Source organism: Phyllobates terribilis, unplaced genomic scaffold (genome assembly GCF_046119375.1).
Source record: "Phyllobates terribilis strain yellow unplaced genomic scaffold, ASM4611937v1 Scaffold_5__5_contigs__length_657084704, whole genome shotgun sequence".
NCBI lineage: Eukaryota > Metazoa > Chordata > Amphibia > Anura > Dendrobatidae > Phyllobates > Phyllobates terribilis.
In genome coordinates this window covers 634,475,237-634,488,635 of record NW_027362765.1, presented here as the reverse complement: position 1 = coordinate 634,488,635, position 13,399 = coordinate 634,475,237, and positions in this window count along the sequence as shown.

Here is a 13,399-nt window from a genome sequence, read left to right as displayed (position 1 = left end):
TGTTCGAGTTCGGTTCGTCGAACACCCGTGTGTTCGCCGAACTGTTCGTCGAACTGTTCGTCGAACACCTTCGAACACCGTTAAAACCAATGGCAGGCAAACAAAAACACATAGAAACACATAGAAAACACCTTCAAAGGTGTCCAAAAGCTGACAAACTGCTCAGAAGACACAACTAACACATGGAAAAGTGACAAGTACATATAGTCATGCGAAAAGAAAAGAGGTGGAGGAGTAAAAGGAGGGGGAGACACAGATATAGGCATGTCATGCCCTTCTAAAATCCAAAAAGTGAGAAGCCGACACGTTCAGTCCGCTCCTGCCCGTGCCACCTCCGCGTCGCCGGGTTTGTGCCAGAGCCGCGGTGAACCCTGACGGCCAGCCCCCCTCTCCCAATACTGGTGCCTGTCCGCTGGTGGGTCGAGCGAGCCCCCCTGTGGTGGAGGCAGTTCTAAGCTTTTTAATTTAAATTGTCTCTCTAATTTGAATGAATACACTTTAAATCCATTTACAAGGATCTATTGGAGGGCAAGTCTCATGCCAGCAGCCGCGTAATTCCAGCTCCAGTAGCGTCCACTAAAGCTGCTGCAGTTAAAAAGCTTTTATAAGGATCGAGCTCGGCTGTCCACCGCAAGGCATCCTACTGCCAGTCCCAGCCCCTATGCCTTAAGGTGCCTCCTGATGCTCTTCACTGAGTATCCCGTGTTCCCGAAGCATTTCCTTTGAAAAAATTAAGTGTCCAAACTACAGGTGGTGTAGCTTGCTTAACAGCCGGGATAATCCGCTGACTAGCAGACACTGCTACTAGGCACAAAGTATTTCCTGGGCTAGATGCAGTTAAAAATTTGTAATTAGATACTCTCGTTGGATGCTGAGAAAGCATTCCATAGAGTCTCCTGGCACGCCATATATGATTCTCTTAAAAAGCTTGGGGTAGGGGTCTAGGAGACCCTTTTATAGCCCAAATCACGGCCCTGTATCGCAATACGTCACCTAGGCTGAAGATAAATGGAACTGTAGCACCCTGAGGGCTCGGTTGCTACAGAGGTATTGCACCTCACCCAGAGGTGTGATATCTCACTCTCAGGTAAGGATGTAGTGTGGATCAGGACCCGACACCTGCATGCATTACACCACATTGCCGTGGGGCAGGGCGACCAATATGCCCCTGAGATGGGCACGACAATCCCTGTCCCTGGCTGGAGTGGGGGGAGGGAACACTGAGGAAGGGGAACCCTGTAGTGCAGGAGCAGGGAGGAAGCAGTTCCTGGGTGCAATGAGAAGGGAGTATAAAAGGTGGGCACCATCTTAGTTCAGTGCAGAGAAGTCTGAGCAGAAGTGGCAGGGAGCAGGGGCTCTGCATGAGCTCTGCTCCGGAGGCGGGCCTAGTAACAGAGGCCCAGGCCTGGAAGAGGGAGAAGGAAGGAAGAGGAGCGGAGAAGGCTCCAGGAACGAGGAACGAAGGGATCCCAGGGGTGCAGACGGGCGAGTCGCCACCGCACGCCCGAATCCACCTGCGTGGAGGGGTCAGGCCAAAGGGGGAGACCGGTCCCCGAAACTAGTGGAGGCAGGAAACGACCCTCAGCTAGAAACAGGAGGCTGTGACATTTTATGTGGCGCAGCCCCTCGCTACACCCGCTAGGAAGGCACCACATAGGGTCAGGGAAACTGGCGCCAAGTTTACCAAGAGGAGGCCCGAGGCAGCCGGACAGAAGGGTTGGTAAGAAAGGCCAGACAAAGGACACACAAAGGGGGTCCTGTGAAGCGCTCCAAAGTTATCTGGGAGTTGTCTGAGCCCCTCACCTAGTGAGCACAGTACGACGTGGGCAGCCGTTACCTGCAGACGTGGTCTGGATAATAAGAACTGTGAGTAAAGGCCCTGGACTGCATCACTGACTCCGTGTCGTTACTGCTGCTGCCCTGCACCATCACCCCCATCCTCCGCATACACTGCCCTGAGGCTATACTCCTCCCGTGGGGAGTTATGCTACGCTCTGCTGCACCCACAACACCAGCCTCAGCGGTCTGCCCTGGAGCGGCGGTTCACTCTGACCGCAATCCACGGGTGGCGTAGTCGGACATTTAAACATCAAAACCACATAAATAGTTCCGCCACTGGTTTGACCGCCCTGAGCCACGGAACCGGGTCGCCGCCACGGAGACTACAACCACCAGCATCCACCAAAAAGGGTCCGGCTCCGGGTGTCCCAAGGCCCAGGGGGCGCGTCAGAACATTTTCATCACCTTTCACAATCACCAATGGGACAAGGCAGGGATGTTCTCTGTCCCCTCTCTTATACATCCTAGTGACGGAGCACCTACTCTCATCAATTCGCCATAACCCCAATATTAGGTGGATTGAGGTGGGAGGCACCGAGTACAAGTGCTCTCTATTTGCTGATGATGTCCTAGTATATATCACTCAATCACATATATCCATCCATGCTGTTATGGCTGAAATAGATCACTTTGTTACATGGTCAAATTTTAAAATCAACGCAGCGAAGTCTGAGGCCCTCGATGTCTCCCTCCCCAAATCCATATAGGATTCCATCCAGTCCAACTTTCCCTTTGCCTGGCCCTCACAGGGTATCAAATACTTAGGAATTCCTATTCATAGAGACCTCTCCCATCTATGTTATCTTAATTTTGGGCCCTTTATTGAACAACTCCATACAGACCATGGTTGGCAAGTTAGAACTCTAAGATTCACTACGTGAACCACTGGTGTTTTGTGGAAAAGCACATGTACACTGTGTTCCAAATTATTATGCAAAAAGTGTTTAGGAGTGATCAGGGAAGAATTTGTTTGTTTGTCAGTTAAACTCATTGATGGTGATGTGTGTCAGGGCTCTTTATATCACTGTAAGCAATTGCAGACACCTGTGCTAATTAGTTTGGCAGGTGTGTCCAATGAAAGGCAAGACTACTTAAGAAGGCTGTCTCACATTATTAAGCAGCCTACATTTTCTGCCAAAATGGGAAAGAAAAAGGATGTGTCGGCTGCTGAGAAGCAACAAATTGTGGAGTGTTTAGGTCAAGGCATGACTACAATCAACATTGTGCGATGATCAGGATGAAGTGTCTTGGCAATCAAGAAGTATGTAGCTGATTCACAGTACACACGTGTGCGTGCAGATAAGGGCAAATTGAGGACTCTTTCCTACAGGCAATTACATCAGGTTGAAAGAGCAGCGGCAAAAAAGCCTTGTCATAGCAGCAGACAAGTTTTTGAAGCTGCTTGTGCCTCCAACGTCCCCCGAACAACAAGATGCAGGGTCCTTCAGAGGTTTGCAGCTGTGCATACGCCATCCTGTCGACCTCCTCTATCCACTTCACACAAGCAGAAACGGCTCCAGTGGGCCAAACATTACATGAAGACTGATTTCAAAACTGTTTTGTTCACGGATGAGTGCCGTGCAGCGCTCGATGGTCCAGATGGATGGAGTGGAGGATGGCTGGTTGATGGACACCCCACGCAAACACGGCTACAGCGCCAACAAGGAGGAGGTGGAGTAATGTTTTGGGCTGGAATCATGGGGAGAGAGATTGTCGGCCCCTTTAGGATGCCTGAAGGCGCTAAAGATGAACTCCATAATGTATGTGGATTTTCTCAAACAGCACTTCCTGCCATGGTTCAAGAAGAAGAACCGTGTATTTCACAGCAAGATCATTTTTTTGCATGATAATGCACCATCTCATGCTGCACATAAAACATCTGCATCTCTGGCTGATATGGGCATAAAAGGGGACAAACTTATGGTGTGACCCCCATGCTCCCCTGACCTCTACCCCATTCAGAACCTTTGGAGCATCATTAAAAGGAGTGTCTATGATGGCGGGAGGCAGTTCACATCTAAGCAACAGCTCTGGGAGGGTATTCTGTCCTCATGCAAAACAATTGAAGCAGAAACCATCCAAAACCTGACAAATTCAATGGACGAGAGAGTTCAGAAGCTCCTTTCGAACAAGGGGTCCTATGTGAAAATGTAACATCACCTAGAATAAAGTTTTGAGTTGAAAACTGTTTGATTTCAGTTTCTAACAACCTGCTAATGCTTATAATTTCAAAAATGATCATTTTTTTGGTCTTTATTAGAGATGAGCGGTGTTCGACTAGAACTGTTCGCCAATCTCAAATTCGAGCTGTTTTGGGCGGTGTTCGAGTTGTTCCACGAACCCGAACGATTTGCAAAAAATTCGGCTGTTCGAGGTTATGTTCGATAACTGTTCGTGCACCAAAAGCATGTCCTGCATGTCTGGCGCTATTTAGAGCACCAATCATGCAGGGATTGTCTGCCACTCACTGTAATGCCACAGCCATGGTGGTTGTGGCATTACAGTGGTTGCCCAAATCGATGGGAACAGTGCCAACAGTGAAACATGAAAAGCCGGCAATTCAGCAGCGGCATACACCTGTACCCGACAATTTAGAACCGAAAGAATAGGGCATCACACATAGATTAGATAGATAGAAACATGTCAGCCACATATATACGAAGTACAGTGAAAGTGTTGCTTACTGTACTTGTCATTTAGCGTAAAGGATTTATCAAAAAAAATAATAGTGTTTTCATGCACCGTCTCTTTAAAAAAGCCGGCCGGCAATTCAGCAGCGGTACCCGACAATTTATAACAGACAGAATAGAGCTTCACACATAGATTAGATAGATAGAAACATGTCAGCCACATATATACGAAGTACAGTGACAGTGTTGCTTACTGTACTTGTCATTTAGCGTAAAGGATTTATCAAAAAAAATAATAGTGTTTTCATGCACTGTCTCTTTAAAAAAGCCGGCCGGCAATTCAGCAGCGGTACCCGACAATTTATAACAGACAGAATAGAGCTTCACACATAGATTAGATAGATAGAAACATGTCAGTCACATATATATGAAGTACAGTGATAGTGTTGGTTACTGTACTTGTCATTTAGTATTAAAATAAAGGATTTATTATTAAAAAAATTGGCGTGGGGTTCCCCTTAATTTTAGGCTCTAGCGGAGGTTAAGCAGACGGCTGGGGCAGATGTTTGAAGCCTGGGAAGGGGGTAATACCCACGGAGCTTCCCAGGCTACTAATATCAGCCCCCAGCTGAATACATAGCCTTTACTAGCTATTAAAATGGGGGACACCCCAAAAAAAATGACGTGGGGTCCCCCCTAATTTAATAGCTAGCAAAGGCTAGGCAGACAGCTGGGGGCTGATATTAATAGCCCAGGAAGGGGGCCATGAATATTGGCCCCCTCCCAGGCTAGAAACACCAGCCGTCAGCCGCCCCAGAAATGGCGCATTCATAGGATGCGCCAATTCTGGCACTTAGCCTCGCTCTTCCACGCTGCCCTGGTGCGGTGGCAGGGGGTAATAGGGTTGGGGTTGATGTCAGCTTATAATGCCAGCTGACATCAAGCCCAGGTTAGTAATGGAGAGGCGTCTATAAGACACCCCCATTACTAACCCCATAGTCAAAGTTAAAAAAAACACAAACACCCAGAATAAAGTCCTTTAATTGAAATAAAGACACAATCCTTTATTGTTCTAAATTAAACCATACTTACTGTCACGCCCATTCCAGCTGAAGCCAACGATCTCCTGCAATAAAAGAAAAATAATAAAGCAACCTCATCCTTACCTTTCCATGGTTCCCACGACAGCTTCAGCTCTGCTACATCGAGATGACAGGCTGGACCGCAGCAGAACGCTGCCATCCAGCCTCTCATCCCGCAGACACTGAGAAGCGCAGGCTTGCTTGCGCTGCTCAGCGTCTCTCTGTGACGACATCCAGATGAGCCGAGTTCATGTCCAATGAACTCGGCTCACCTCATGCACGTCACTGACAGCGTGGGAAAATTCTCACGCTGAAGCGGTGAGTGCAGGAGAATTCTCCCACGCTGTCAGTGACGTGCATAAGGTGAGCTCATGTCCAATGAACTCAGCTCACCTCCTGCACTTCACTGACAGCGTGGGAGAATTCTCCTGCACTCAGCGCTTCAGCGTGAGAATTCTCCCACGCTGAAGCGCTGAGTGCAGGAGAATTTTCCCACGCTGTCAGTGACGTGCATAAGGTGAGCTCATGTCCAATGAACTCAGCTCACCTCCTGCACGTCACTGACAGCGTGGGAGAATTCTCCTGCACTCAGCGCTTCAGTGTGAGAATTCTCCCACGCTGAAGCGCTGAGTGCAGGAGAATTTTCCCACGCTGTCAGTGACGTGCATGAGGTGAGCCGAGTTCATTGGACATTAACTCGGCTCATCTGGATGCCCTCACAGAGAGACACTGTGGAGCGCAAGCAAGCCTGCGCTTCTCAGTGTCTGCGGGATGAGAGGCTGGATGGCAGCGTTCTGCTGCGGTCCAGCCTGTCATCTCGATGTAGCAGAGCTGAAGCTGTCATGGGAACCATGGAAAGGTAAGGATGATGTTGCTTTATTATTTTTCTTTTATTTCAGGAGATCGTTGGCTTCAGCTGGAATGGGCGTGATGGTAAGTATGGTTTAATTTAGAACAATAAAGAATTGTGTGTTTATTTCAATTAAAGGACTTTTTTCTGGGTGTTGTGTTTTTTTTAAATACTTTACTAGAAATTCATGGTGGTCATGTCTAATATTGGCGTGACCCCATGAATTTCGGGCTTAGGGCCAGCTGATAATGCCAAGCTGGCCCTAACCCCTTTATTACCCAGTGAGCCACCGCACCAGGGCCCTGGATGAGTTGGGTACAGCGCCAGAAGATGGCGCTTCTATGAACGCGCCATTTTCCGGGGTGGCTGCGGACTGCAATTTGTAGCGGGGGGGGGCCCAGAAAGCTTGGGCCTCCCTGCGCTGCAGATTCCAGCCCCCAGCTGCCTAGTTGTACCTGGCTGGACACAAAAATAGGGCGAAGCCCCACGTACTTTTTTTTTAATTATTTCATGAATTTCATGAAATAATTAAGAAAAAAAGGCCTTCCCTATATTGTTGTGTCCGGCCAGGTACAAATAGGCAGCTGGTGGTTGGGGGCAGCCCGTTCCTGCCTGCTGTACCTGGCTGGACACAAATATAGTGCGAAGCCCCACGTCAATTTTTTTTAAATTATTTCATGAATTTCCTGAAATAATTTAAAAAAATTGAAGTGGGGCTTCGCACTATATTTGTGTCCAGCCAGGTACAGCAGGCAGGAACGGGCTGCCCCCATCCACCAGCTGCCTATTTGTACCTGGCCGGACACAACAATATAGGGAAGCCCTTTTTTTCTTAATTATTTCATGAATTTCATGAAATAATTAAAAAAAATTGAAGTGGGGCTTCGCACTATATTTGTGTCCAGCCAGGTACAGCAGGCAGGAACGGGCTGCCCCCAACCACCAGCTGCCTATTTGTACCTGGCCGGACACAACAATATAGGGAAGGCCTTTTTTTCTTAATTATTTCATGAAATTCATGAAATAATTTAAAAAAAAGTACGTGGGGCTTCGCCCTATTTTTGTGTCCAGCCAGGTACAACTAGGCAGCTGGGGGCTGGAATCTGCAGCGCAGGGAGGCCCAAGCTTTCTGGGCCCCCCCCCCGCTACAAATTGCAGTCCGCAGCCACCCCGGAAAATGGCGCGTTCATAGAAGCGCCATCTTCTGGCGCTGTACCCAACTCATCCAGGGCCCTGGTGCGGTGGCTCACTGGGTAATAAAGGGGTTAGGGCCAGCTTGGTATTATCAGCTGGCCCCAAGCCCAAAATTCATGGGGTCACGCCAGTATTAGACATGACCGCCATGAATTTCTAGTAAAGTATTTAAAAAAAACACAACACCCAGAATAAAGTCCTTTAATTGAAATAAAGACACAATTCTTTATTGTTCTAAATTAAACCATACTTACCATCACACCCATTCCAGCTGAAGCCAACGATCTCCTGCAATAAAAGAAAAATAATAAACCAACCTCATCCTTACCTTTCCATGGTTCCCACGACAGCTTCAGCTCTGCTACATTGAGATGACTGGCTGGACCGCAGCAGAACGCTGCCATCCAGTCTGTCATCCCGCAGACACTGAGAAGCGCAGGCATGCTTGCGCTCCTCACTGTCTCGCTGTGACGGCATCCAGATGAGCCGAGGTCATGTCCAATGAACTCGGCTCACCTCATGCACGTCACTGACAGCGTGGGAAAATTCTCACGCTGAAGTGCTGAGTGCAGGAGAATTCTCCCACGCTGTCAGTGATGTGCATGAGGTGAGCTCATGTCCAATGAACTCAGCTCACCTCCTGCACGTCACTGACAGCGTGGGAAAATTCTCCTGCAATCAGCGCTTCAGCGTGAGAATTTTCCCACGCTGTCAGTGACGTGCATGAGGTGAGCCGAGTTCATTGGACATGAACTCGGCTCATCTGGATGTCGTCACAGAGAGACGCTGAGCAGCGCAAGCAAGCCTGCGCTTCTCAGTGTCTGCGGGATGACAGGCTGGATGGCGGCGTTCTGCTGCGGTCCAGCCTGTCATCTCGATGTAGCAGAGCTGAAGCTGTCGTGGGAACCATGGAAAGGTAAGGATGAGGTTGCTTTATTATTTTTCTTTTATTGCAGGAGATCGTTGGCTTCAGCTGGAATGGGCGTGATGGTAGGTATGGTTTAATTTAGAACAATAAAGGATTGTGTCTTTATTTCAATTAAAGGACTTTATTCTGGGTGTTTGTGTTTTTTTTAACTTTGACTATGGGGTTAGTAATGGGGGTGTCTTATAGACGCCTCTCCATTACTAACCTGGGCTTGATGTCAGCTGGCATTATAAGCTGACATCAACCCCAACCCTATTACCCCCTGCCACCGCACCAGGGCAGCGTGGAAGAGCGAGGCTAAGTGCCAGAATTGGCGCATCCTATGAATGCGCCATTTCTGGGGCGGCTGACGGCTGGTGTTTCTAGCCTGGGAGGGGGCCAATATTCATGGCTCCCTTCCTGGGCTATTAATATCAGCCCCCAGCTGTCTGCCTAGCCTTTGCTAGCTATTAAATTAGGGGGGACCCCACGTCATTTTTTTTGGGGGGTCCCCCATTTTAATAGCTAGTAAAGGCTATGTATTCAGCTGGGGGCTGATATTAGTAGCCTGGGAAGCTCCGTGGGTATTACCCCCTTCCCAGGCTTCAAACATCTGCCCCAGCCGTCTGCTTAACCTCCGCTAGAGCCTAAAATTAAGGGGAACCCCACGCCAATTTTTTTAATAATAAATCCTTTATTTTAATACTAAATGACAAGTACAGTAACCAACACTATCACTGTACTTCATATATATGTGACTGACATGTTTCTATCTATCTAATCTATGTGTGATGCTCTATCTTTCTGTTCTAAATTGTCGGGTACCGCTGCTGAATTGCCGGCCGGCTTTTTTAAAGAGACAGTGCATGAAAACACTATTATTTTTTTAAATAAATCCTTTACACTAAATGACAAGTACAGTAAGCAACACTATCACTGTACTTATTATATATGTGACTGACATGTTTCTATCTATCTAATCTATGTGTGAAGCTCTATTCTTTCTGTTCTAAATTGTCGGGTACAGATGCTGAATTGCCGGCCGGCTTTTTTAAAGAGACGGTGCATGAAAACACTAATATTTTTTTTAATAAATCCTTTACACTAAATGACAAATGCAGTAACCAACACTGTCACTGTGCTTCTTATATGTGTGACTGACATGTTTCTATCTATCTAATCTATGTGTGATGCTCTATTCCTTCTTGTCTAAATTGTCGGGTACCGGTGTATGCCGCTGCTGAATTTGCCGGCCGGCTTTTTTAAACAGAGTGTCTTCTGAGCAGTTTGTCAGCTTTTGGACACCTTTGCAGGTGTTTTCTATGTGTTTCTATGTGTTTTTGTTTGCCTGCCATTGGTTTTAACGGTGTTCGACGGTGTTCTAAGGTGTTCGACGAACAGTTCGACGAACAGTTCCTCGAACATCCCGGTGTTCGACGAACCGAACCGAACCCGAACACTACGGGGGTGGCTCAACACTAGTCTTTATTAAAATGAAAAGGTTGATCGAAAAGTTTGGGGGATCTAAGAGTGTGGCAACCCAGTAGTCATGATTACTTCGAATTCTGACAATATGAGGGTCATGCTGCAGGTAGTGCAGCAAGAAGGCACTTATGTGTCTTGCGCATCTCGGAGCCCCAAAATTATTTTCCGGGCTAGATGCAGCTAAAAATTATTAATAATTTTAAATCTGGTGAAGCTTTAGTATAGATGGCCTAATATTATCAGTGCTGCACACTGCTACAAAGCCCAAATTATTTTCCAGTCAAGATACAGATAAACATGATTAGTAATTTTAAATCTGGTGGAGCTTATTATAGATGGCCTAATAGAATCAGTGCTGCACATTGCTACAAAGCCCAAATTATTTTCCAGCCAAGATACAGATAAACATGATTAGTAATTTGAAAGCTTAAAACGGTTGGTAGGGTGATTTTAACCAATCATCAAGCTTTTACTCTCCCCAGGATGACACAGGGGTAGAAAAGTCGTTTCGGATCCATGATTTGTTCATCTTTATGAACGTGAGTCTGTCTACATTATCAGTGGAGAGCCGCGTGCGCTTATCTGTCAGCACACCACCAGCAGCGCTGAACACACGTTCAGACAGAACGCTGGCTGCGGGGCATGACAAGATCTCCAAGGCGTAAGTGGCTAGCTCCGGCCATTTATCCAGATTGGAAGCCCAAAAAGAGCAAGGGTCCAGTGACACAGTTGTAGCACCCCGAGGACTCGGCTGCTACGGGGGTATTACACCTCAAACCAGAGATGTGGTATTCCACTCCCGGGTAAGGATGGAGTGTGGGACTGAGCTCAGCTAGCTGCATGCACTACACTCATCCCATTTCCGGGGGACAGAACAACGGTACTCCCACCAGATAGATGTGCAGGTACGACAGCGTCTGTCCCTGGCTGGAGTGGGAGGAACATCCCAGTAGTGTAGGGGCAGATAGGGGAGGGGCTCTGGGCATAGAGGTAGGAGCCCATTGGGTGCTAGTCACCTGGGCTCACACATAGAGGGAGTATATATGGTGGGCACCATCTAGAGACAGGGAGAGTTCAGAGGGAGAGTTCAGCCAGTAGGGCTGACAGGGAGCTGTGGCTCCGTCTGGGCCCAGCTCCAGGGCCAGGCCTGTAGTGGAGAGGAGGAGGAAGAAAGGCCCAGAGACGCAGGACAAGAGGGAACCCTGAGATCCCACAAGTTGACGGGTGAAGGGTTGGCAGAAAAGGGTACCGGATCCCAAGCTGGCAGAGGCAAGATATCCTTAACCAGGAACCGGAGGTCGTGGTCAAGCTTTGGCACGACCCTCACCACACTCACCAGGAAGGCATACCACGAATAGGGTCAGGAAAGCCAGAGAAGGTTTTACCACCAAGAGGCCCGAGGGAGCCGGACAAAGGTGGGTCCCTGGTGGGAACGGCCAGTAGGAAGGAAGAGAGGGGAGCTCAGGACCACGCTCTGGAACTGCCTAGGGGTTGGCCGAGTCTCACACCTGGTGGACGCAGCACGACTCGGGTGGTCACTCAAGGCCAGAGTGACCGGGGCAACACCTGTGAGTAAAAACCCTGAAATTGCATCACATGTCTCTGAGCTTTCTTGCTGCACCATCACTACCACCATCATCTACACTTGCTGCCCTGAGGCCGTACCCCTCCCGTTGGGGGTTATACCATCTACGCTGCACAACCATATCACCGGCCTCAGCGGACTGTCCTGCAGCAGCAGCCCTAAAGCTGCATTCAACGGGTGGCGTAGTCGTACAACACCCTACTATTCAAGACACTGCCGCTCAGCTTGACTCCCTGGGCACGGACCGGGTCACCGCCATGAGACTACTACTCCCATCGGATCCGGCTCCGGGTAAGCCCTCCCCCGTGCGCGCGATGCCGCGCAATGAAGGCCCAGGGGCGCGTCAACTTTGGCGTAGTCGGCAGGATAACGTGCCCGCAACCACCGGGTACTGCGTGCCTGAAGAAAAGTTCACATTTACCGTAAAAAGGAGTCTCCCGCCAATTCCAGAGGGTCCCCGCCATCGGACGCCATCTCGGGTCGTTTCCCGCCGTTTGCCCGCCATCTGCAGCCTTTTCCCGCCATCCGCAGAGTTTCCCGCCATTAGGAGATGATTCCCGCCATCTGAGACGATTTCCCGCCCTGGCAGAGCGGACGCCATTATGGGCGTGCCAGAGGGTGGCAAGAGACGACCTCCCATCGTGGGCCTGGTCCCAGAAGAGCGCCAAAAGCAAAGACCGCCCCCACCAGCAGGGACTGCAATGATAGAAATGTCCATCAGCGTGGGGGGACTGCCCCTGGAACTCACAATCACCAAGTTGCCCCGGGACCACCCTCAGTATGGGCGGATCCAGAACAAAAGAGAGAGGATGGGTGCAGCCTGGAGGAGTCTGGAAAGATCACACCCGGAGATGGAGGGAGACTCAGGCAGCACCAACCCTCTGGTCAGGAGCCTGTTGCAGGCCGCCACCCCAGAAGGCCTGGTGGAGATCCTGGCACAGCTCCCCAAAGATCGGGAGCATGCACAGACCGCGCTGGAGGGCCTGGCTCGGAAGATGGCCCGAGTGCAACAAGAAGTACTGACCGAGTGGAGCAGAGAAATGGCCCTGCAGGCTGGAACCCGCCAGCAAAGGACGCCACCCGCAACGAGGAGCACGCCTGCCCCTGAAGATGGTACAGAAGGGACGACGGCCGGAGACGACGCCGTGGAAGGAGCTGAAGAGACGGAAGCAGGTAAAGGGGACGTCACCACCCCAAGCCTAGTAGCCGTAAGCCTGCCCCAGCTCCCCGTCGCAGAGCCCGAAATCCCACCGACCGTGCCCGTTACTGCACTGCCACCGCTCCAAACTAGGCCTCAAGCGGCAGGAGCCGCGGCCACACCCCCTGTGACGTCACACGTCTCAACCCTGAGCGCGGCCAAGCAGGAAACGTCACCGGCCTGGTCGCAAGGCCGGGTACCCCCGGGCGCCGCCGTCTCCACAGTGCCCTTCACCTTTAGAGTGCCACCGGCCTGGTCGCAAGGCCTGGTGAATCCGGGCGCCGTTGCCCCCATTGCGCCCTCAACCTCCACAGTGCTGCCCCTAGGCGAAGACCTATTTGCGCAACATACTTGCCCAGATGGGCAGCCCTTTGAGTGGCCGCCGGAATACATCAGTCCCCGATTCCGGAAGGAATGGCCCCTGTGTGAGCCCCTGATTCCGGCTCCGGCGCCCGCCAAGATCACCCCACTCCCGTTGGAGGAGGCGCAGTTCGCATGGGACCCCACCGGTGAAAACCTCATGGGGTTCACCCAAGAGACCCGGGCGGCCGCAGCCCAGCGTGCGGAGTGCTGCCGACAACAACTAGAGGTCTTCAACAAAGAACGGCAAGAGAGGCGGGTCCGCGAGG